The following is a 23,006-nucleotide window of genomic DNA, read 5'->3' on the forward strand; positions in this document are numbered from 1 at the left end:
TTTCAACACCTGGTCGAAAAGGGATCCTGGCAGCTCTGGTCAGCACCACGGACCGGGCTGTTGACTGTCCATTGACAGTGCCGTGCAGTGGGGCTGGCAGGCTCCCTGCTAGCCTCCGCACTGCATGGCTCCCGGGAAGCAGCCAGCATGTCCCCACTTAAGCTCCTATGCGTAGGGGCAGCCAGGGAGCTCTGCACACTGCCCCTGCCCCAAGCACCACCCCCACTGCTCCCATTGGGCAATAGGAGTGCAGGGGCGGCACCTGTGGATGGGGCAGTGTGCAGAGCTGCCTGGCCGCACCTCCGCGTAGGAGCCAGAGTGGGGACATGCTGTTGCTTCCAGGAGCTGCTTGAGATAAGTCCTGCCCAGAGCCTGCACCCCTGATCCCTTCCCGTCCTCTAAACCCCTCAGTCCCAGTCCAGAGCACCCTTCTGCACCTAAAACCCTCATCCCCAGCCCCACTCCAGAGCTCACACACCCAGCCGGAGCCCTTACCCTCCCCCCTGTGCCCCAACCTCATGCCCCAGCCCGGAGCTCCCTCCCACACCCTGAACCCCTCATTTCTGGCCACACCCCAGAGTCCACACCCCCAGCCAGAGCCCTCAACCCTTCCAGCACCCCAGCCCCCTGAACCAGCCCAGTGAAAATGAATGAGTGAGTGAGGGTGGAGAGAGCAAGCAACAGAGGGAGGGGGGATGGAGTGGGTGGGGGCGGGGCCTTAGAAAAGGGGTGGGGCATGGGCGGGGCCTCAGAGGAGGGGCAGGGCAAGGGTATTCAGTTCTGTGCGAGTAGAAAGTTGGCAACCCTAGCCAAGGCACTAGTGCCCGGAGTGCACTGGTGCAAACACATTCAGCCAGCATGAGCGGGGCAGAGATTTGATCACTATGAAGCTCAGGCTGACCTGGAAATGGTCCCCTAGAAGTAAAAGGCCCCTTAGCCCATCCCTGATTCCCACCCCCAGTCAGTCCCACCAACCTGGGACCACAGTGGAGCTGCCACCCCTAGCGGGGAAAGGCCCTGTAGGCCATTCCTCAGCCCTGAGCCAGCCTGTCCCCTTGACCTGAGGCCAGCTTCCCTGTCTCAGTGCAACCTCCCCATGGTGGGGCTGGCACCTACCACAGCCCAGAAACAGGAAGAACAGGACAGCTGCTGCCGAGAAGAGGTAAGAGAGACAGAGTGAGCTTTGATGAGAACTCAGCAAACATTGCTTTCGGGAGCCCCAGCTGCAGCAGAAGGTATGAGCGCGTGGCATGAACACAAAACAAACCTGCCACAGCTTCCGAGGCACGTGTGTGTCTAGCGTTAAAAAAAAAAGTTAGCATGTGGGAGGGGTATATTTACACAGGAGTAAGGTGGGGAGGCAGCTGATCTGTGTGCAAATTGACAGCAAATAGATTTAATAGACGCTGAGAGAGGTAGGGCCAGAGGTATCAGGGCTGGGCAGCAGGACCCATTGAGTTGGGGACACTGGATTGAGATCGAGAGCCTTTCATCTCCACCTCACTCGTTCTAGTCTTTGTTCTGGGAAGGGACTGGGGTCTCTTGGTTAGAACAGGCAGCTTGCGAGACTTCAAACTTGTCACGTCACCTCTCGCAGGGCCGCCCAGAGGATTCAGGGGGCCTGGGGCAAAGTGGGGGAGCTGCAGCGCTTGTACTCACCCGGCGGCGGTCCGGGTCTTCGGCAGCATTTCAGCGGTGGGGGGCCCTTCAGTCGCTCCTCGTCTTCGGCAGCACTGACGGGCCCCCCACCGCTGAAATGCCGCTGAAGACCCGGACCGCTGCCGGGCCAGGGCTCGCGGGGCATTTCAGCGGCGGGGGGCCCTTCAGTCACTCCGTGTCTTTGGCAGCACTGAAGGGCCCCCCCACTGCCGAAATGCCGCCGAAGACCTGGACCGCCACCGGGCCAGGGCTCGCGGGGCCCCTGCGGGGCCCGGGGCAAATTTCCCCACTCCTCCCCTGACCTCTCGTGCCTCAGATTACCCCTCCCTAAAATTCAGTCTGAGATTTTCAAAGGAGTCTGATCTGAGGGAGTCAAATTTCAGTGGGATTTGGGCACCTTTGAAAATCACAGCTTTAGTCTGTAAGCTCTTCCTAGCAGGGACAGTCTCCCACAGTATTCTTGCCAGCAAGTTAAAAAGTCTGGATTGGATGAATGGACTATATGGTGGATAGAAAGCTGGCTAGATTTTCGGGTTCAACGGGTAGTGATCAACGGCTCAATGTCTACTTGGCAGCTTGTATCAAGCAGAGTAACCCAGGGGTCGGTCCTGGGGCTGGTTTTGTTCAACATCTTTATTAATGATCTGGATGATGAGATGGACTGCACCCTCAGCAAGTTCACAGAAGACACTAAGCTGTGGGGGAGAGGTAGATACGCTGGAGGGCAGGGATAGGGTCCAGAGTGACCTAGACAAATTGGAGGATTGGGCCAAAAGAAATCTGATGAGGTTCAACAAGGACAAGTGCAGAGTCCTGCACTTAGGACAGAAGAATCCCATGCACTGCTACAGGCTGGGGACCGAGTGGCCAAGCAGCAGTTCTGCAGAAAAGGACCTGGGGGTTACAGTGGATAAGAAGCTGGATAGGAGTCAGCAGTGGGCCCTTGTTGCCAAGAAGGCTAACGGCATATTGGGCTGCATTAGTAGGGGCATTGCCAGCAGATCGAGGGATGTGATCATTCCCCTCTATTCAGCACTGGTGAGGCCACATCTGGAGTATTGTGTTCAGTTTTGGGCCCCCCACTACAGAAAGGATGTTGACAAATTGGAGCGAGTCCAGCGGAGGACAACAGAAATGATCAGGGGGCTGGAGCACATGACTTATGAGGAGAGGCTGAGGGAACTGGGCTTGTTTAGTTTGCAGAAGGGAAGAATGAGGGGGGATTTGATAGCAGCCTTCAATTACCTGACAGGAAGTTCCAAAGAGGATGGAGCTCGGCTGTTCTCAGTGGTGGCAGATGACAGAACAAGGACCAATGGTCTCAAGTTGCAGCGGGGGAGGTCTAGGCTGGATATTAGAAACAGTATTTCACTAGGAGGGTGGGGAAGCACTGGAATGGGTTACCTGGGGAGGTGGTGGAATCTCCATCCTTAGAAGATTTTAAGGCCCAGCTTGACAAAGCCCTGGCTAGGATGCTTTAGTTCAGGGGTGGGCAAACTTTTTGGCCCGAGGGCCACATCTGGGTATGGAAATTGTATGGCGGGCCATGAATGCTCATGAAATCAAGGGTTGGGGTGTGGGAGGGGGTGAGGGCTCCGGCTGGGGGTGCGGGCTCTGGGGTAGGGCCAGAAATGAGGAGTTCAGGGTATGGGAGGGGGTTATGAGCTGGGGCAGGGGGTTGGGGTGCAGGGAGGGGGTTCTGACTGGGGGTGCGGGCTCTGGGGTGGGGCTGGGGATGAGGGGTTGGGGGTGCAGGAGGGTGCTCTGGGCTGGGACCAAGGGGTTCGGAGGGCGGGAGGGGGATCAGGGCTGGGGCAGGGGGTTGGGGCACATGAGGGGGTCAGGGGTGCAGGCTCCAGGTGCTTCCCTCAAGCAGCTCCCAGAAGCAGCGGCATATTCCCCTCCAGTTCCTATGCAGAGGGGCAGCCAGGCAGCTCTGTGCGCAGCCCTGTCTGCAGGCGCCACCCCTGCAGCTCCCATTGGATGCAGTTCCAGGCCTAAGGGAGCTGCAGGGGTGGCACTTGGGGTTGGGGCAGCGTGTGGAGCCCTCTGGCTGCCCCTAGGCACAGGAGCCGGGGGATGCACATGCCGCTGCTTCCAGGAGCCGCGCGGCATCACGGCATGTGCAGTGCGGGGCAGGCCCTGGACCCTGTTCACCGGCAGGAGCTCGAGGGCCGGATTAAAATGTTTGAAGGGCTGGATGTGGCCCCTAGGCCGTAGCTTGCCCATCCCTGATTTAGCTGATGTGGTCCTGCTTTGAGCAGGGCGTTGGACTAGATCCCTCCTGAGGTCTCTTCCAACCCTGATATTCTATGATTCCTCGATGTCTGTACAGCGCCATGCACAGCAGTGGAGCTGCAAATATAAAGGGTTGGGCAAACAGCTGATTTTTTGGGTTGGTGGCAGTTCCAAAAAATTAGCTGGGGGTGGGGGGGGAAGGAAGGGGGGTTACAGCAGCAGCACTACCTCCCCACTTCCCCTTCCTCCCCTCCTCTGCCCGTTTTGTGAATGGCCAAAACTCCTTGTGTCAAATTCTCCAACCATTTCAGGGTGACCGATATGGCATTTTTCATCGACTAAACTATTCATCTGAAAATGTTCACTCAGCTCTAATCCTAATACAATGGGGCTCATACCTATCTCCCAGGGGGGGAAGTTGTTAGGTTTAGTTGCTTGGGCAGAAAGGGTTAAGTAGAACGACCTACGGGTTCCGCAGCCTTAGCCTATAGGATAGCAGCAGCAAAGCATTAGCCATCCCCCCCTGCTCCTCTCACCCTGCTGCTGTTTCCAAGGCTTTGCGATCACTGCCCAGGACCCCTGGCGAGAATGGAATAGCCGTGGGCACAGCTGGGTGAGCAATTCCCATCGCTCATTAACAATTTTCTGCTGCAATGGGCCAGTGACTTCCTACTGAAGCCATTAGGTTAATGTCTCCATGATTAAAACACGCACAGGCGCACAGCGAATGCCTGCGGAGACTCAGCAAAGGGGATGGGTGGGCTGCTGTGCGTGGTACCGTAACCACCACATACGGTGCTCTCATGCTGACATTTCATTCTCTGATGACCCGAATCTTGGCAGCCAACCTGAGTCTCCTCGTATGCAGTGAACAAGGTGAAGGGAAATATAGACTGCATTCTTAACCCATTCAAATTTGCCCAGCTCTGCTGGGTACATAAGGGCATAAATATCCCCTTCAGATGCCTGGTCCCATGTACCTAGCCAGCATGTGGGGGCCCAAATCCCACCCCACATTGGCTGTGTCATCACTGAGGATTTGAGGGAGCTGCTAGCACTGGAGGAGCTCCGTTATCATAGAGCAGCCACTGGTACATGTCACGTGGACCACGCTAGGCGAAGGGTTCCCTAAAGTTCACAGTGCAAACAAGCCAGCCCCTTTGCCCTGGCTGCTTCTGCTGGCACGTCAGACCACTACCACTGAACATGCCGAATGACGAACCAGCAGGAAAAGAGTTAAAGTGCGTCACCCTCTCCTGGCTTAAAGCTGTCTAGCGCCTTTCATCCCAAAGTGCTTTACGGAGTACAGGATCTGTGCAGAGGTCATTTCACCCACCAGGGGTCACACCAGCTGTTTAACAGTGAACAGCAATGCCGCACAACAGTTTGAGACAGGAAGTGAAGGATAATGCCATTCCCAATTGAAACCACTGGGCGATTTAGGGATGAAGAATAAAATTAACTCAACTGGGATTTGCTCAAGACGTCAGTGCTAATCTCCCAATTCTTGGGCAAACTACCAGGGGACCTTTAAGGAGCACAAACGGCCAGGCCCCAGGTCTGTGTGTGACTTTTCTTGCCGTTCAGTGCCTGCTAGCACCAACCTGGTTTAGTACTGTCTTAAGTGGCAGGATGCCTCCTAATAATGAATCATCAACCCCACTTCCCACTCCACCTGGATCTTCCTTAGCTGACCAGCCAGGGGCTGATCCAGCCTGACCCAGTTTAGCATCAGAAACGGAACTAGGAGCGTTGCAGGGATTCAGCCAAAAGCAGCCACATGCCAACAGCAGTGATTGTTACTGTTTCTCCTGACACAGGCTCCCATCTTGAAAGAGTTACTACTTGCAGGGTAACTGCCAGGAGTCCTGATTCCCTTAATAGATGGATTTTCTATAGTGCCAAGCAATATAGTACATCCCAGTTCTAACCACTAGACCTAGGCAGTCTCAAATCCTAATTCTGCTGCTTTAATCACACTCACTCTCCCAGAAACAGAACCCAGGAGTCCTGAGCCCCCATCACCTGCTCTGACCACTTCACAATAATTCCTTCCAAAGCTAGGAAGAAAACCCAGGCCTCTCAGATACTGTCTCACACCCACAGCTCATACTCAGGGCTGAGTCTGAGAGGCTGCTTTTAACCATTAAGCTACATTGTCTGCCCCGATTCAGGCTGGATAACAAGAACTGGCAGAGATTTCACACCTGGAGGATTTTATTCTCACTGCCCACCCGTCTATCACCCAGATCCATCTCTCTGCCGGAAACAGAATGTTTTTGCATCTCTACAGATGGATCTGCCATGCGAGCATCTCACAGCAGCTACAGCACAAGCTGCTTCCCTATGCAGCACACTTCCTGGTGGGGTTTTCCCCAAGTCATGTGCTCCCTAAATACCTATCAATAATCTTAATAATAATGACCAAATGATAGTTGTAATTATTAGCAGCAATGCTTTATGCAGCTGGAGCACTTGTCACAAGAGGATCTCAAAGCACCTGGTGGACTCTACACTGCGCAGCACTACTGAGGTAAGTATTAGTAGTAGTCAGATATAGGGACTGTTGTACGAAATACATTATTATTATTTATTAGGTGTATTACGGTAGTGCCTAGGAGCCCCAATCATGGCCTAGGACCTCATTGTGTTAGGTGCTGTACGTTTATTAGGTGTCTTACAGTAGCACCTAGGAGCCCCAGGTTGTGCTGTGTACAGACACAGAACAAAACATCGTCTCTGCCCCCGAAGGCCTTGTCATCTCAGTAGTATTAAACTTCACAGATGGAGAAATGGAGGCACAGGACAGTGAAATCGGCCTTCCCATGCATAGCACAGACAGCAGGCTGTGACGGGAGTGAGGTGTGGAGGGGAGAGGAGGTCATTCTACGATCATTAGAAACCCGCACTGAAAGGTTTCCAGTTAATCTCCGGACCAATGGAATCTGAAGACTCTTTTCAAGTGCTGGCTTGACAGACCCAGAAACTGAATCCTCCATAAAGGTACAGTCAGGGCAGTCTGCTCCACCCCTTCCCACACACCCTAGTATGCCTCACCTTGCCATGGAGGGGCCTCTTGTAGGGATGAGAGAAGGGTCTCCTGGCCCGCTCTGTCCTTGGCCTGTCTGCGGAGACAGCCAACAAGGGGGCTCATTGTCACAGCGACTTTGCAAAGCTGAACCCTTGACTGCACTGAGAATCCACCGGCTTCTTTCACACAGGGGCCTCCAAACAGCTGCCACGTGTCTAAAAGGAGACCAGGCGTGGTGGTGCCTTTGTGATGGGGCCTGGTCCTCCCAGAAGCTGGGCTGAGCCCCTTCTGACTCATTCCATGCTTAAGCCATTACACAGCTGTCAGATGGGGACAACTTTTGGCCACGGCTGACCCAAGCTGATTGTGGCCTGCAAGAAAACTGCTCCAGTGCTCATTGAACTGAATCACCCAGCCCGTCCCTACAAAGTCCCTCTGCATCTCCAGCAATGTCTGATCTTAGTCCAGCTCAAGACACTTCCAGCTGCAGCCTCCCAAAGGCTGGACAGCAGACATCAACTCATCTCCAAGCCACACAGGCTGAGCAATGGCTGAGAAGTGCTAAGCCGGAGGCTCTGAGCTGACCCTTGTGACCCTTCTGAGCTGACAGCTCCCTCGCCCTGAGCTCTGCTCTGGAGATCTCAATAGCTCCGCTCTTGCTAGCCAGGGTAGTGCTTGAAAAACAGAAAGGGACTGAAAGAGGCAGTTTGAGACTGTACACTTCATGCCTGCCGGAAGCATCTGTTCTGTGGAGCAGACGAGGAGGAGGAGACAAAAATAATACTGTTGTCTCCAGAATCATTCTCTCCCTCTCTCTCGTTCAGTCTTTTTAGGGTTTATACAGAGAAGGACAAAAGCAGTTAGGGAACAATCCTGGTAGATTTTGGGCAGAGAAGATGGGAAAACTCTGAATTACTTTTTAACTATGGGGAGAAAGGCCAAGGGAAGGAAATGGGGGGGGGGAGGGGAAAGAGGTGAAAATATGAAATCTAATGGAGAGGGAAGGGTTTGCGTTGTTCTTATCACCTCAGCAACTCCAGCTCCCATCTGCCTCTCTTTCGGTAACAGCACACGCTCACTCCCCCCTCCCCACTCCAGGTAGAGCAAAGGCACAGGGGATCCAAACCAGTGCTCCTGAAAACCAGAGATGAGAGGGATGTCCCATGGACCCAGAGCTTGGGTGCTACAGCTCAGGCCCTTAGAAATATCCTGGGCAGATAGAGTCTAGCTCTGGATCAGACTCTCTGAACTCTGAATTGGGAGCTCTGACAAAGCTCAAGGGAAGGGGTTGAAAGGAGGGTGAGAGGAAATATAATCAAATAGACACTGACTTCAGTGTGGAAGGAGGGCACGGGGGTCTGGTTAAGACCACCAAACAGAGGAGTTGAAATTGACTTGATCACATCTTGCTGCTCCTTCCTTTCAATCACTTATACTCTAGGATGAGCATGAACCAGCACCCTGAGAACTTTGGGGGTGGTGCTTGAAATCTGAGCCCCGGCGCTGAATTTTCACAAACGGCCCCTGCCTTTATAAAGGGCTGAATTCAACCCCCAATGCCAAACAGCCGTGAATGCCACCAGCCTTGAGGGAGTCTGGTGTCTGGATCCAAATTTTGTGGCTTCATTGCCCCGTCTCATATTTGTATCTGTGACAGTGGGTTTGGCAGCATGCAAAGGGGACACAAATCCAAGAGAGAGATGGCTCTTGTCATCCCCAGAGACTCCTCTCCTCCCACCCTGATATCTGGCATGTGCTACTCACCTGTATCTCATCGGATTCTCAGGAAAGAACAAGAGCTGCCCACAGCCAGCAAAGGGTTAATGCAGCCAGCTGTGCCCGGCCTCCCATCTCTTCATCTGAAGAAAAATAATTCATCTCCCAGAACGCTTGCAGCCAGAGGATGTGGGATGAGGTGGGGGAAAAGAGGGAGGGTAGATGGGTGAAGTACGGATCCCAGCCAAGCTCAGGGCATGGTGCTTCCCCCCCCGGAAAAGCTTGGAAGAGAACCAGTGCCAGCTGACAGACCCAGCCGCTGGGAGAAGGGGGGGGGGTAGATTTCCCTGATGATGAGGGGAGAGTAAGAGGGAGGGGAATCAGAGCTAGGGAGGAGAAATCAATCAGCTTGCTTTGCTTTGTCATCAGTTCTGTACTAACAAGAAGGGGTGGGTGGAAAGCACTGCTTTAAATTGGTGGGGAAGGAGTCTGTACCCAGCTCCCACCCAGTCACTTTGCATGTGGTCAGAGAGCCCTCTCTGTCTTGGACTTGACTCCACACAAGGATGTAGTTCTCTGGGCGATCAGTCTGCTAAACCATCTCTCTGTTCTGCCTCTCTCAGGTAAGTCCCATCTTTATTACACCTCTCAATAAAAAGATTGACACCATCTATTCTTTTTTCTCCGGGGAAGAAGGGCAGAGGAGGGAATATGATATTTTTCTTTTCCAGTGTGTTGTCTGCACAGTATGTGATTTCCTCCCTGGTTCCACTCTATTGAGTTGTTGTTTGGCTTCCCCTCCTTGCCTGGCCGTGTGGTTATTAAGTACATAAAACAATTCATGACAGGAACCCAATTTAAATTATTTATGCTAACCGAAAAAAATGGTAATTAAACTACAGCTGCTTAAACCCCTCAGGCTGCTTCTGGTTACACAGAATGAGTTTACTCTGGCAGCCTTTTCCTGCCTTTTTTTAAGTCATCAGTGAGAGGGATTGTGCTGAACAAAACAAACCACCACACAGAAGGGTTTTGCTCCTGGGTAGTGAACAAGCAGTGTTGCACCTGGGGAAACCCCCCTGCTTTAGGATTCAGAGCATCAGGAGCTGTTTCTTTTCAGCTCCAGCAGAGTCTGGCTGATACCAAGATCAGAGGCCCAAGAGGTGGCATGGGGGAAGCCTCTGTCTGTGATTGCAATTGCTAACGGGGTCACAGAACACACTCAAAGAGAGACTAGAGCTCCAGTCTGCCTCCTTGCATGACCTTGGCTAGGTCACTGCCCCATCTGTAAAAGGGAGATGATGACACTGACCGACCTCTCGGGAAGATTGATTTGGGTTTGTATAATGCTTTGCAAAAGAAAGTCCCTGCTAAACTATGAATATCATTCATATTGCAGTAGTGCCTAGTGGCCATAACCAGGGAGCTGTGCTGGGTGCTGCACACACATTTAACAACAGGACCATCCCTGGCCCAAAGAGATTACATGCTGCATGTTAAGGGGCATGCTAGTCTTGCCATAAGGCTGTGATCTGCTCCTGCTATATGTTCATTGTAATTGCCTCACCATAAGCTTGGCCTCTGGGTTTCTGTTTGTTTTACCCACCTGTTGTCTCCTATCTTATACTTGGATTGGAAGCTCTTTGGGGCAAGGACCATCGTTTCATTATATGTATGTACAGCGCCGAGCACAACGAGGCCTTCAGCTAGCACCCTAAAAATAGAGAGTAGCTGTGGCAGCACAAGCACTGGGTGGGGCCAGCCTCCCTGAGCACATACACATCAGGGGCCAGAGGCCCATACCTGGGAGAGCTACTCCCTCCATCTGCAAGCACCGCCGCAGCACTGCTCTATTTTAACTGGAGCAGAGTGAGTGCAAGTTAGTCTCCTGGAGCAAGGAATCACACACCCCACTCAAAGTGTAGACATACCCTTAGATTTTAAGACCAGGAGAGACATTAGACATTAGTCTGATCTGTATTTCACAGGGAACAGAATTTCACCCACTTACTCCTGCATTGAGCCCAATAACATATGTCACTTGTGGGGCTTTTGAAACCCTCATCCCTATAGGGGCCTGCTCTTCGGAGCTGCTGACCACTCACCATTCCTGCTGCAACTGCTCTGAACACAAAAAAATCAGGCTGAAGGCATCCAAAAAATGGGAGCGTCCCAAATCAGTGGCCACTTTTCAATAATCTGGTCATGGTGCTTTGTTGTATGTGTCTCACGACATCTCTTTGGAATGGCCTGGGCTCAAAGCCGGTAGGGGGAGTCCTAATTTTGACGAGATCTCTTACAGAGCGCTAGTTGCTTTGGGGGTGATTTGGGCTGTGCCGTTTTAAAACATGTTAACCTTTCATTTAACACACTTTAGATACTACGGAGATCAGGGCCCCTTTGTGCAAGGCGCTGCACACTACGTAGTGAGAGACAGTAGCTCTACTGAAGAGTTTACAGACTAAATTGGCAAGACAGACCAAGGAGGGAAGTGACTTGCACAGGATCACGCAGCAGGTGAGTGGGAGAGTCAGTTGAGGCCACATCCAGTACTTTACCCACTAGCCCATGCACAAGTGTTTGACTGAAATGGAAATTAACAAAAATAGAATAATAATAAAAATCACTTCTCTCTCAACATGTTTCACTTCCTTAGGACCTTTGAGCTCATCACCCTAGTAGCTCTCCAGTTAACCATAGGACTCGGGGTAGAAAAGACCCAAGGTTTTGAGATATAAAACAGGCAGGAAGAAGAAATGAGAAAAAAAATCAGGCCTTTTAAACACACTATAAAGAAACAAAAAAGAGCATTTAAAAAAATATTTTGCAGGTCACCTTTTATCCCATATTTAAATTTCCAATAATTAGAAGATCAGATTTATTTAAAGAGAAATACTCACTAAGGCATATGAGTACTGCTGTTGATTTCAATGGCTGCATAAAGTTACTCAGATGCTTAAATGTTTGCAGGAATAGGACCTGAAATTCTCACTCAGTCCAGACTCCCTACTACTTTTGCACAGTCTTCTGCCCCTCTCATCTTAGAAATAACAGATTCATGAATTCATAGCCAGGTTTACAGATTATATAAGTGTCTGTACCCTAGAACATCCCACAGAAATAATCATTGCAAAAGTAGGTAAGAAATTACATCCAGATGTATGCTGCATCATTATACTGCCAGCAATCTGCCTCCCAGACTTGCGGGGAAGGAGCCAGAGACAGCTGCAAAAAATAGGAAAGCGACTATAACCATGAGAGACAAGGTGGGTGAGGGAATATCGTTTATTGGACTGATTTCTGTTGGTGAGAGAGACAAGAAGAGCTCTGTGTAGCTCGAAAGCGTCTCTCTCTCACCAACAGTTGATCCAATAAATGATATTAACTCACCCACCCTGTCTCTCTAATATCCTGGGACCAACACAACTACAACAACACTGCATATAATAACCCCAAGTCGGAATTTGTCTGGGAGACCCTCAAGGTACACTTGAGTGCTGCAAAAAGCAGTGTGACCCTGGTGTTATTCTGTTCTGGATAGGTTCTTATGCTACACTCCTCACCATAATATCTGAGCGCCAATGCTCCAGTGTGGTATCACAGCACAGGTGCTGCAGGGAGAGGTGTGAGTGACTCTCCCAGCTGAGTCAGTGCTGGCCCAATATGCCAGTGTGGTACTAGGAGGCGCTGTGCTGCCGTGAGAACTCAATAGGGAGGAATGGAGTATGTGAGGGGCTCTGCCGTTTCCTCCAACACCCTCCCAGGCTTTTCAGATCATGGAAATCCAGGTAACTTTGTGGTTTATAATTCCAGTAGCTGACATCTCCCATCCATTCTCTTGTTGTTTCCCCCTTCATCTGTCTCTCTTCCCCTCTTTGCATCCACTTCTACCTTCTCTACCGTCTGCATTTAAAATCCTCCTGCTGCCTCCATTTTGAGTCCAACTTGACCTAATTCTATTAGAAGCAGTAAACATCCAAACTGGAGCCTTTCTGAGGGAGAGAAAGGGATTCTATCTTCCAGTGGGTCTGTTTACCATGTGGATTTGACTGTTCTTTGTAGGGGGAAAGTGTCTGGATCTCACTACTGCAGATGAATTGGCTCAGGTGAGTGGGAATGGCATGGCCTTTCACTGCTTTGCATTTATTTGTAGCACCGTAGTCCCCAGAGCGCAGATCGAGGCCATGGCGCCATACAAACACATCCTGAGCATGGTCGTTGTTCCCATTGATGGTATGTAATGAATTTGGTGGGTCTCAGCCAGGCCCTAGAGGGTCATGTGTCTTCATCATATAAGCCATTGCCACAACTGGCCCCCTTGTTTGGCCAGCTCCACACCAGGCCCTTGAGCCCTTAAACTGGGGGCGCTGGAGTGGTGGAAAGAAACTAATCCTAGAGAGAGAGAGGAGAGACTATGAAATGCACTAGGAGGCATTTTCCACCCTGATCTGCCTGTTCCAAATGCATTCAGCTGGGAGGGAGATCCTGTCCCTCGGGACAGTAGCCTGCGGAAAGGCATCACTGGGGTGGGGTGGGGTGGGGTGTGGGGGGGGAGCAGTGACTCAATCTCAGCCCCAGAAAGATGACCTACAGCTCCATCTGTTGTTCAGAAATGGATCCCAGCTGCTCGGATCTGGGTCCAGCGGGTATTGGCTGCCACCGGGTAAAGGGTTCGAAGCCAAAAGAATCCTGGATTGACCCCAAATCGCTCTGTCCTTAATATGAATCAATGGTGGCTCACTGCAGGCCTGGGCTTTAGAGTAAAATTTCTTTTCATTGTCTTTACAATTAATGCATAAATCTGGTTCAGCATCTCCAGTGCTCAGTCTAGCTAAGCACGATTACCTCCAGAAGGACCAGGTGCAGAAGTCGCCGTGTTTAGGAGTGTGAAAGGACTCCGGAACTGATTTACATATAAAACATTTGGGTGATACTTTATTACATTTAAAAAAAAAAACCCTACAAGAAAAGAACATGAAGTTTGCAAATTCAAGCACACTCAAGAGTTAGGGAATTCCAGAATTAAGGTTGATTCGCCCTGGAAATGGGGGCTCTGCCCCCTAAAGGGGTGGGGGTCCTGAAGCCCTGTTTGAGGGAAAAGCTCCCCTAATGGAGCTCTGCTGGTGCCGATGGCAGGCTGTAGTGCAAGGGGGAGAAAGATGCAAGGGAAAAGCCCCTGCAGGAGACACGGGGTCAGGGCTGGGAAAGGCCAGGTGGAATTTATGCTGAACTTCTTTATTGTGTTTGAAGAACAAACTCTGCCCTGAAAGGACTTGAAAAGACTTTGGGCCTGGTGTTAGTCCTTCCTGGGCTGGGTGGACAGGTCAGAAACCCAATGAGACCCCTTGTGCATGTGCATTATGATAGTCTTTACATGATCATGAACAACCACCTTTAATTCTGGCATTTACTAGCTTTTGAGTTGGCTTTTAATGTAGGTTGTTTTGGGGTTTTTTTGATCCAATAAAGTATAACCCGGATGTTTACTCTAGGAGTCCATTCTCCAGTCAAATCATAAATACAGGGGAATGATCATGTGGGAAAGGCTCTGGAGTGGGCCTCAGGAGATCAGGATTCAATTCCTAGCCATGTGTGATCTTCGGCAAATCACTTAGGACCAGATCCTCAAAGAAATTTAGGATCCTAATTTCCACTGATTTCAATGGAAGTTAGGAACCTAAATACCTCTGAGGAGCTGGGCCTTAATTTCTGTGTTTCAGTTTCCCCATCAGTAAAATAGGGGTAATACTTCCCTACCTCACTGGGTTGTTGCAAGGATAAACTCATGAGTGTCGGTAAAGTGCCTGGACAGCACAGTGATGAACGATAGCTAAGTACTTAGTCAGACTTTAGATGCATTGTGGTGATGCTCTTTGAGTCACTTCCACTCATTCATAGAATGGGAAGGTTAACTGCATCTCTGAATGACTTATTATTCTCACCCCTGGTGATTCATACTGGATAAAAGCAGGCAGGAAGAGCACCGGGAGAAGGGTGGATAGGAAATCTAGGGGGATAGAAGAGGGGCTGGAGAGGGCTAGAGAAAAGGAGGGGAGATGGGGCTGGATCCACATCTTACACAAAAAGTGATCTATACACAAGCAGTGTAAAAAAGCCAGCCTGTTACATCTGTACACATGCTGTGTCCCCCTCTAACGGCTGCTCCACCTAGACACGAACAATCTAGTACTGCTATCACTGAATGGAGTTACTCAAGTGGTGGCGATCCTGGGTTCAAATCCCAGTGTTCTACAAATAACAAGAGTGAGCGGTAAGGTACAAAGTGCCTCTGGAATGACCAGAATCTGTCTGCAAATAAACTGATAACTGCACTAAAAAAAAAAAGGTAAATTAAATGTTAGGGTTGGGATGTGTCAGGCTTGTCACTAGTCAGTCAGCTAGTGGAGCTAGCCAGCCAGAGCAGGAATGCCAGCACCTGCATGTATCATAGCTCAGATTAGTTTAGGGGAGTTCTTTAGTCAATATGGTTAGCCTGGGAAGGAGCAGATCTATTTAACATTGTTGAGGTCTGAAGAAAACAAACTGGCTGCTCCCGTGTAGCCTGGGCCAGGAAGATGCACTGGGGCTGATGGATATGCCTGAGATGGAGACTTTCGGGAACACTGACTGCACAGCTACAGCTAGGATGAAGGTGGCAGCTTCAGGATAAGGGTGGGGAACTGGCAGTTGCTGGATAACGTGGTGTAAGAACCAAGAGGAGAGGATTCACTTCTAGTTCAACTGAACCCCAAAACTCTGCTGAAACCACCATAAATTGACCCAGGATTGTGCAAGAGTTTGCACACTAGGGGTGTGAACCTCACAAACAGGATACAAAGCTCCTCAGCATTCAGTGGGTGTTTAGGCCTGGGGAGTGGGGATATACCTGTGATAGCAGCTGCAGAGGGAAAGCTTAGAATTGGATCTTGAGGCCTGCCTCCCTCCCCGTCAGCTGTCTGGGGCTGATTGAATTTCGGGCTTTCCTTTGCTCCCATCTCTGCTGTGACTCTTCCCTCCACTCCCCGTAAGTATCAGGGAGTTCATTGGGCAGAGAAGGAGCTGCACAAAACCAGGGAATTAATCACAACCGACCTGTTGCCCTTTTGTCAGTGCTGGCCAATAGGCCCCTATCAGGCGCTGTGTCAATGGGGCAGGGAGCACGGTGGTGCCTCAGCACTGTGGAGGGGATGGGGAGGCAGTGAGCCGCTGCTGTGGTGCCCCAAACCAGCCAGTTTCTAGAGGTTGCCTTCTGGAGCAGGCCTAGCTCCTTGCCACATGAGACATGAATAATAATTACCCAGAGCCTTCCATCCAAGGAGTTCAAAGCACTTTACAGACATTAGTTATGTATCACAAGTCCCCTGGGAGGTGGGTCAGAACCATTATCTCCATTTTACAGATTGGGAAACTGAGGCACACAGCGGGGACATGATTTACCCTGGGCCAAAGAATGAATTGGTGAAGAGCCTGTATTGGAACCCAGGAGTCCTGACCCCCAATACTCTGCTGTGGCCAGTGGACCTCATTCTGTCCCACAGAACCTAACTTTCTGTCCCTGCACAAACCACTTGCCCATGCTCCATCCGATTGTATAGGATAAGAAGAGGAAGGAATGGATGGCACAGAGGTTAGTGCACTAGCTAGGAGTTGGGTAACCTCCCGCTGAGTCACTACTTCCAGCAGCGTGCCTGGGCTTGCTTAGAGATTTCACCACCCAAGTACCGGCCCGGCTTAGCTTGAGAGGACCCACAGGGTGCAAAGCCCTCACAGCAGGGCTGATAACATGCCCAGCTCTGGGTGAGCTGGATTTCTCAATGTTCCCAGCATGCCAGAGTCACAGCTGCTTACACTCTGCATCCTGAATGTGACATGTCTGAGACTAATAAAGGGAGAAAATTAAACAGACTAGAAAATAATTAATTACTTTAATTAAATCACCCAGTGAGCATCCCCTAAACAAAGTTACGCTGAAAGATAAGGAGGAGGAGCTCCCTGTGCTGGTGGCTTTGGTCCAACTGCATCTACATGAACCATAAAGGCAGAGTTAAAGCATGCTCCCAGTCAGGGGCCCGTGTCTCCTGCCATAGCTCTGTCTAGACCTCTTGGTGCAGCGGCAGGCACTGTGTGAGCTTTCCTGCGCTGCTCAGCCAAGGCACCTCCATCCCATTCATCAGCACCCAGAGCAACTTCCAGTCCTAGGGCTCTGCACCTCAAAAGCAACTACAGCTAGCCCTGCTCTCACACGCTGCAGCAATCCCATCTCCTGGCCTCCACCAGCTCCTTCCCTCTGTCATTCCAGCACTGGGCTCCTCACTCGCAGAGCTCAGCTGATGCCTCTCCCATTCCTCATCCACAGCCCCTTGCTATGCCAGCCACGGGCTTCGCATTCAGACAGCTCCACCCCTCAATCCTGCCCTATTCCACTCCGGAGTCTAGTTTCAAGCTGATCTCAGTGTATCACATTCAAAACTTGCATTTTCTCACAGCTCCTCTGTGAAGGCCAAAACTGTGGATTTGATTCAATTGCTTTGAGTTTGGGGTCTGTTTACACATGGCCCTGAAGGATTCAGATTACTGAGTTTCATACCTGTCTGCTCATCACTTATACCAGGAAGTTAACCATGCTCTCAGCAGAGACTGATAAGCAAGTTAGGAAGGAAAACTCCACCAGACAATGAATGGTACTGCTGAGGATTCAGCCAAGTTATTTAAACTCATTTTTGTACTGGCTGGGTCAAAACTGAGCAAGGGAACTGGCAATTTCCACCTCAAAACCAGCTCGGGGAAGGGAAGTGACAACTCCTTCCAGTGACTCCAACACGGTTGCACTTTGATGGGGTCTTGTAAACGGGCCGACTCACCCCTGCCGCGCCTCCTGCTGGTTCCACTTGGAATTTCCCTCAGTCCAGCCCTGGAGCGCCCTCGGCAGGCTGGTGATCCCCCTATTCGCAGGCCCCCATGTCCCTCCCTGAACCCAGTGCCCCTTTCTATAATTGGGTCTCCCCCTCCCAGGGGAACCCCCACCCTACTATCCCCACTTTGCCTCAGTAGTGGCCACTGACAGTCATGGTCTAGCCCCACACCCTGGGGCAGACTGCAGCATCGGCCCACTCATCACAGGCAATAGGGGTTTGGACCTGCTGCTTTACCTACTCCTGGGTTGTCCCTCTGCAACTCCCAGTACCTTTGGCCCTTTGCTAGGCCGCAGCCTGGGGCTTTCCAGGCTGGAGCTTCCCTAGCTCCTCAGCCTGTCCCCCAGCCCTGCTTCACTCAGGTATCTAGCCTCAAGCCCTAAGCAGCCAGGCCCATCCCTCTCTGAAGGCAGAGAGAGAGACTGTCTGGGCTCTGGCTTCCCTGCTTCTTATAAGCCCCAGGGCTTCAGTTTGGGGCGTGGCCTCCAGCTGCAGCCACTTTCCCAATCAGCCCAGCTCTGTCAGGCCACTTTTAACCCCTTAAAACCCCGGAGCAGGGTCCACCCTGCTACAGGTCTCCATTGCCTGTTCTGCTCTGCCTGTTTCTTTATGAATAGCTGTGGCACTTTCTGCTCATGCATCTCCTCCAATCTGTAACCCCACAAAGGCCTGGACTGGGAACTGTCTCAGCTCCCGAAATAACCGAGTGGAACAAAAGTTCTGGCTGCATAAGTCAGGAGCCAATGATTACGCCAGAAAGAGTTAGAAGACTTTCCCATCCATACATTTCCCTGTGATTGTAGCTATGTGACTTATGTTTATACGTGCTACACCTTAAAGTTTCTGCCATGTTGTGAGGGGGAGCTGACAGAGGATGCTCCGGAGAGGAGACCCACACACTGGACTCTCTCCCTCATAGAGACTTTATTTCGGTTCCGTTGTTTTACCATTTTCCTTAATCTACAATAAAAGATGCCTGGACTGGAATTCTATGGCTGCCTTTTGTGGATGTATGAACAGCACAGTCATATATGTAAAGTGCTTAGCAATCCTTGGACAGGAGCTTCCAGAGAGGGGTGTTATTACCTCCAGAGGATTTCATTTGTGATATTTATGAGGCAGAAGGCTGTGAGTGATGTGGGAGAATTTCTGGGAGGATGGACAGTGCCTCTGCTCTAAGGCAGAACTGCAGCCACTGGTGGAAAAAGGATTAGAGAGGGGATTACCTGATGCGGAGCTGATACAGCTGACAGTCAGCTCAGGACTCCTGGCCACAGAGTGAACATTTGAGGTGCTGCATGATTTCTCCGGGATTAGCAACCACCTGAGAGGTGGGAGGCAGTGATGGTAGTACCCAAATCACAGGCTGTTATCCACTAGTGGGGCCAAGACAGCATGGGGTGGGTACTGGAACCTGATCGCCTTCAGGAGTCAAAACGGGGCCACTCCACACAGCTGCCACTAACGGCCTCCTCATTGGCCTCCTCCAGCCCTGGGCATGTCTCTGGCTGGCTGTGTTCCCTGAAGAGCACAGAATGGTCTGGGAGGGGCCCTCACAAGGTCCAGTCAACACGTTTCTTGCATCCAGCCCAGGAATGGGGAGGTGGATTGGTTGAGGCTGGCTAGAAAGGGGTCCCTCCAGGACTGGTCACAGGCACTTTGGCAAGGTGATGGACAGACAGCATGGATGCATTTTGGATTGTCTGGAGGCTTGCCCTGCCCGGGTGAGACCTGCTGTGGGATACATGCTCCAGCTGTCTATATCCAGCACCTGGAACCCGCACTAAAGAAAAGAGCAGCATGCTCCGCTAGCTGGTGGAAGGCATCTTACTGAAGCGTTTGTCCCTTTAATTTTGTTTTCTGTCTCCCGCTTGCTGTGATTCACTCTCTCCTTTCTTCCGTTTTATTTCAAAGCCTTGTCTCAGGAGACCTCTGCTTTTAGCACCCGGCATCCAAGAGCGCTTTGAAGGCTGCACTCCCCCACTATCTTCTTCACGCAGCACAAGCACCAGCAGAAACAGCAAGTGGAGCCCTAGCATGCACCCGGCCTTCTCCTTCTGTTTTCCATCCCTCACCCCCACCTCCTCCGAGTTTTGTGCCTCACCGTTCATTCCATTTGCCCTTCTGTCCAAGGACTTTGGGTGGGCTCCCAAAGTCTGAGCCGAACAGCTTAGTGGGACAGACATTCAGTTCACACTCTGGTAGCCTGGAGGGTTAAATTGATCCACTTTTTAAACCTGCAGCGAATTGGCATGAGAATCACTGGATAACAAGTCCTGATTACAGGTGCAGCATGAGCCAATGCAGGGCTAGCTTCCCATCATCACTGATACTTAGGTCAAGTACTCCAGGTATGCCGCTCCAGGTACGCCGCTATAGAACTGTTGTTTGGACATTTGCTCTAGCATGGAAGGGGTTTTTCCATCACTGTCGTAAATCAACATCCTCAAGAAGTGGCAGCTAACTCCAAATTTTTCTGTTGACCTCGCAGTGTTTGTACAGGGCTTCGGTTGGCTTTACTATGTCTTGCAGGGGTGTCAATTTTTCACACCACTGGAGGATGCAGCTAGGTCAACCTACATTTTAGCTGAAGCTCAAGCCTGTGTCTACACTACAGGTGCTAGCATGGCAGAGCTACTGTGCTGAAGTGTCATAGTGTAGACGCTTCCTACAGTGACGGAAGAGTTTTTTCCATCTCCGTAGTTCATCCACCTCTCCGAGAGGCAGTAGCTAGATTGCCGGAAGAATTCCTTTGACCGACTCATATCGACATCGGGGATGGCTCAGTTACATCGCTCAGGGGGTGAATTTTTCACACTCTGGGCGAGACACCTAGGTTGATCTAAATTTTACGTGTAGATGAGGCCCTATCAGCAGAGGCACATTGATCAGGGGTGTGATTTTTCGCACCCCTGACCAACATAGCTGTGCAAACAAACCCCCCAGCTTAGACGCAGCTATGTCAATGGAGGTAGTTAACTTTGGCCTGATCTAAACTAGGAAATTAGGTCAGTACAACTATGTTGCGCAGGGGTGTGAAAAATCCACATCCCTAAGCAATGCAGTTAAACCACCCCATGTAGACTGCACTCGATCAATGGAAGAATTCTCCCATCAACCTAGCTAACTGCCTCTCAGGGAGGTGAGTACCTACGCCGATGGGAGAAGCCTGCCCGTCAGCATCGGTAGTGTCTTCACTGAAGCACTGCAGCATTGCCTCTCGACAAGCCCTTTGTTTGGGAGGGATGGGATAGCTCAATGGTTTGAGCATTTACCTGCTTAAACCCATGGTTGTGGGCTCAATCCTTGAAGGGGCCACTTAGGGAACTGAGTTTAAAAAAAAAACAAAAAAAAAACAACAACCCACCTGTCTGGGGATTGGTCCTGCTTTGAGCAGCAGGTTGGACTAGGTGACCTCCTGAGGTCCCTTCCAACCCTGATATTCTATCCGTACAATGGAGCTCTGCTGGCCTGGCACAGTGTCTGCAGTGTAGACCTACCCTTAGTTCTGTGCTCAAGGGAGGTGGAGTTCAGTCCTCAGGCTGCAACATTCTTGACCTCTTCACCATGACTCGCAGCAAGACAGGGCAATCAGTGACTATTGCAATGGTCCCTCTAGGAACTGGACTGAGAAACACCAAATATGTTTCCTGTTGGGGGAATGAATGGGTGAACTGATCCATTTCTAAATGCCTGCAAGAGGTGCACTCCCTGATCTGGTTACTCCAGCATGAGTTTGGGCTGGCAGGTTGTTTAGTATCTGGTAGAGCATATAAGACAGAGTTTTCAAAAGCACCTAAGCGAATCCTATCAAAAGTCAATGGGACTTGTGCTCCTGATTCACAAATGTGCTTTGGTAAATCCCACGCTAACGTGGGACTGTCATGGAGAAGGACAGCAATGCTGAAATTAATTGGCCAGTTGTGTGCAATGCTGGGATGAATTGAGTTGGGCAGCGTGTACACACACATGCACATAGGGCAATGCTAGTTTGAACTGATCCATGTGTGGTGCCTTCCCCTGGATGGAATCAGAACTGCTTCACCATATGTCATAAGCCCTATATTACTAACAGAGATTCCTGCTTAGCTCAAGTGACATAGTCTGTGCTTTTTGCAGCAGGAGTATCTGAGTTCTATTGCTGCCGTTGCTGTGAACAGCTGTGCTGTGAGTGAGTGACAACTGTGGAGTGCCACTGTTTTGTCACCATGCATTCTGGATTTGAGATTAAAATTAAAAATTGAGCCACTTTCTCTAAAGGGGAAATCAAACCAAAAGGAATATGGTTAAAATTTTGTATTGTTCTCCTTTTCTTGCATGGCTCTTGGACATAGGGACAGAGGAGAGTTAAAGAGAGAGACACCTACGCCCCCCAGGAGATCTGTTTGTCTCATGCATGATATACAAGCAGGTCTCCCAGATCTATTGACTTTATAACACATTAAGAGTAATAAATACCCCAGAGACAGACTGCAAGGAGAACACACACACACCAGCATCTGTCTTCTAAGGCAGATGGGTGGCATGTTTTTTCAGCCACAGAGTGTTCCCAGGAACTGTCGCAGTGTTGGATACGGAAGGATCGCAGAGGGTGGGTGGGTGGCAAGGCAGACATATGGCTTATAAATATCTCCCCCTTGGGAGCGTCTTGAGGAGGGTCAACTACCCCCAGTGAACGAGAGCAGTGGCAACTGCACCATGCAATTATAAGGCCATGCAGAGGATCTTGATGTGTTTTACCTGCATCCTCAGAGCCTACCAACCCTCATTAATTAAGCTTCAGTTCCTCTATGAGATAGATAATATAGTATCTCTGTTTTACAGATGGGGAAAACAAGCACCCAGACGGGAAGAGCCTTGACTAATGTCACACAGCATGCCACTGGCAGAGCCAGGAATAGACACCAGGAGTCCTGACTCCCAGTTCTCTGTTCTAACCATTAGGCAACATTCCCTCCCAGAGACAGGAATAGAACCTAGGAGCCCTGACACCCAGTTCTCACCACTAGGCAACATTTCCCTCCTGGAGCCAGGACTAGAACCTGGAAGCCCGAGCTCCGAGTGAGAAGGGCAATGGAAAGAAACAGTGGAGACTGGTAAGATCAGAACATAGGTAGGAGACATTGACTCACAGAAGTGCCATTGAGAGCCATTCAGGAACATAGGACTGAAGGGATTTCTGGGTCACCAGATCCAGTCCCCTCCTTTCTCAGGCCACCCTGCCATATCATCCCATTCAGAAACTTATCAGGCTCCATCATCACACTAGTTAGGTTATTTGGTCCGACTGGGAAGCTGTTCCAGAACATCCTCTGATGCTTAGAAACCACCTTCTAATTTCCAGGCTATACCTATTCATGACTAGTTTAACCTAATTTGTTCTTTTGACAACATTGTTCTTTAGCTTCAATAGCTCTTCTCTGTCCCTGGTGTGTTCCTCCCCCCCGTGG

The 23,006-nt window shown here is 50.6% G+C and overlaps 1 protein-coding gene across 1 annotated transcript in view; it reads right to left on the reverse strand.

The window, feature by feature from the left end:
- Positions 1 to 23,006, reverse strand: part of CACNA1A (calcium voltage-gated channel subunit alpha1 A) — a 248,225-nt gene that overhangs the window by 210,913 nt on the left and 14,306 nt on the right.

This window comes from Mauremys mutica, chromosome 20 (genome assembly GCF_020497125.1).
Source record: "Mauremys mutica isolate MM-2020 ecotype Southern chromosome 20, ASM2049712v1, whole genome shotgun sequence".
In the NCBI taxonomy this organism is placed as follows: domain Eukaryota; kingdom Metazoa; phylum Chordata; order Testudines; family Geoemydidae; genus Mauremys; species Mauremys mutica.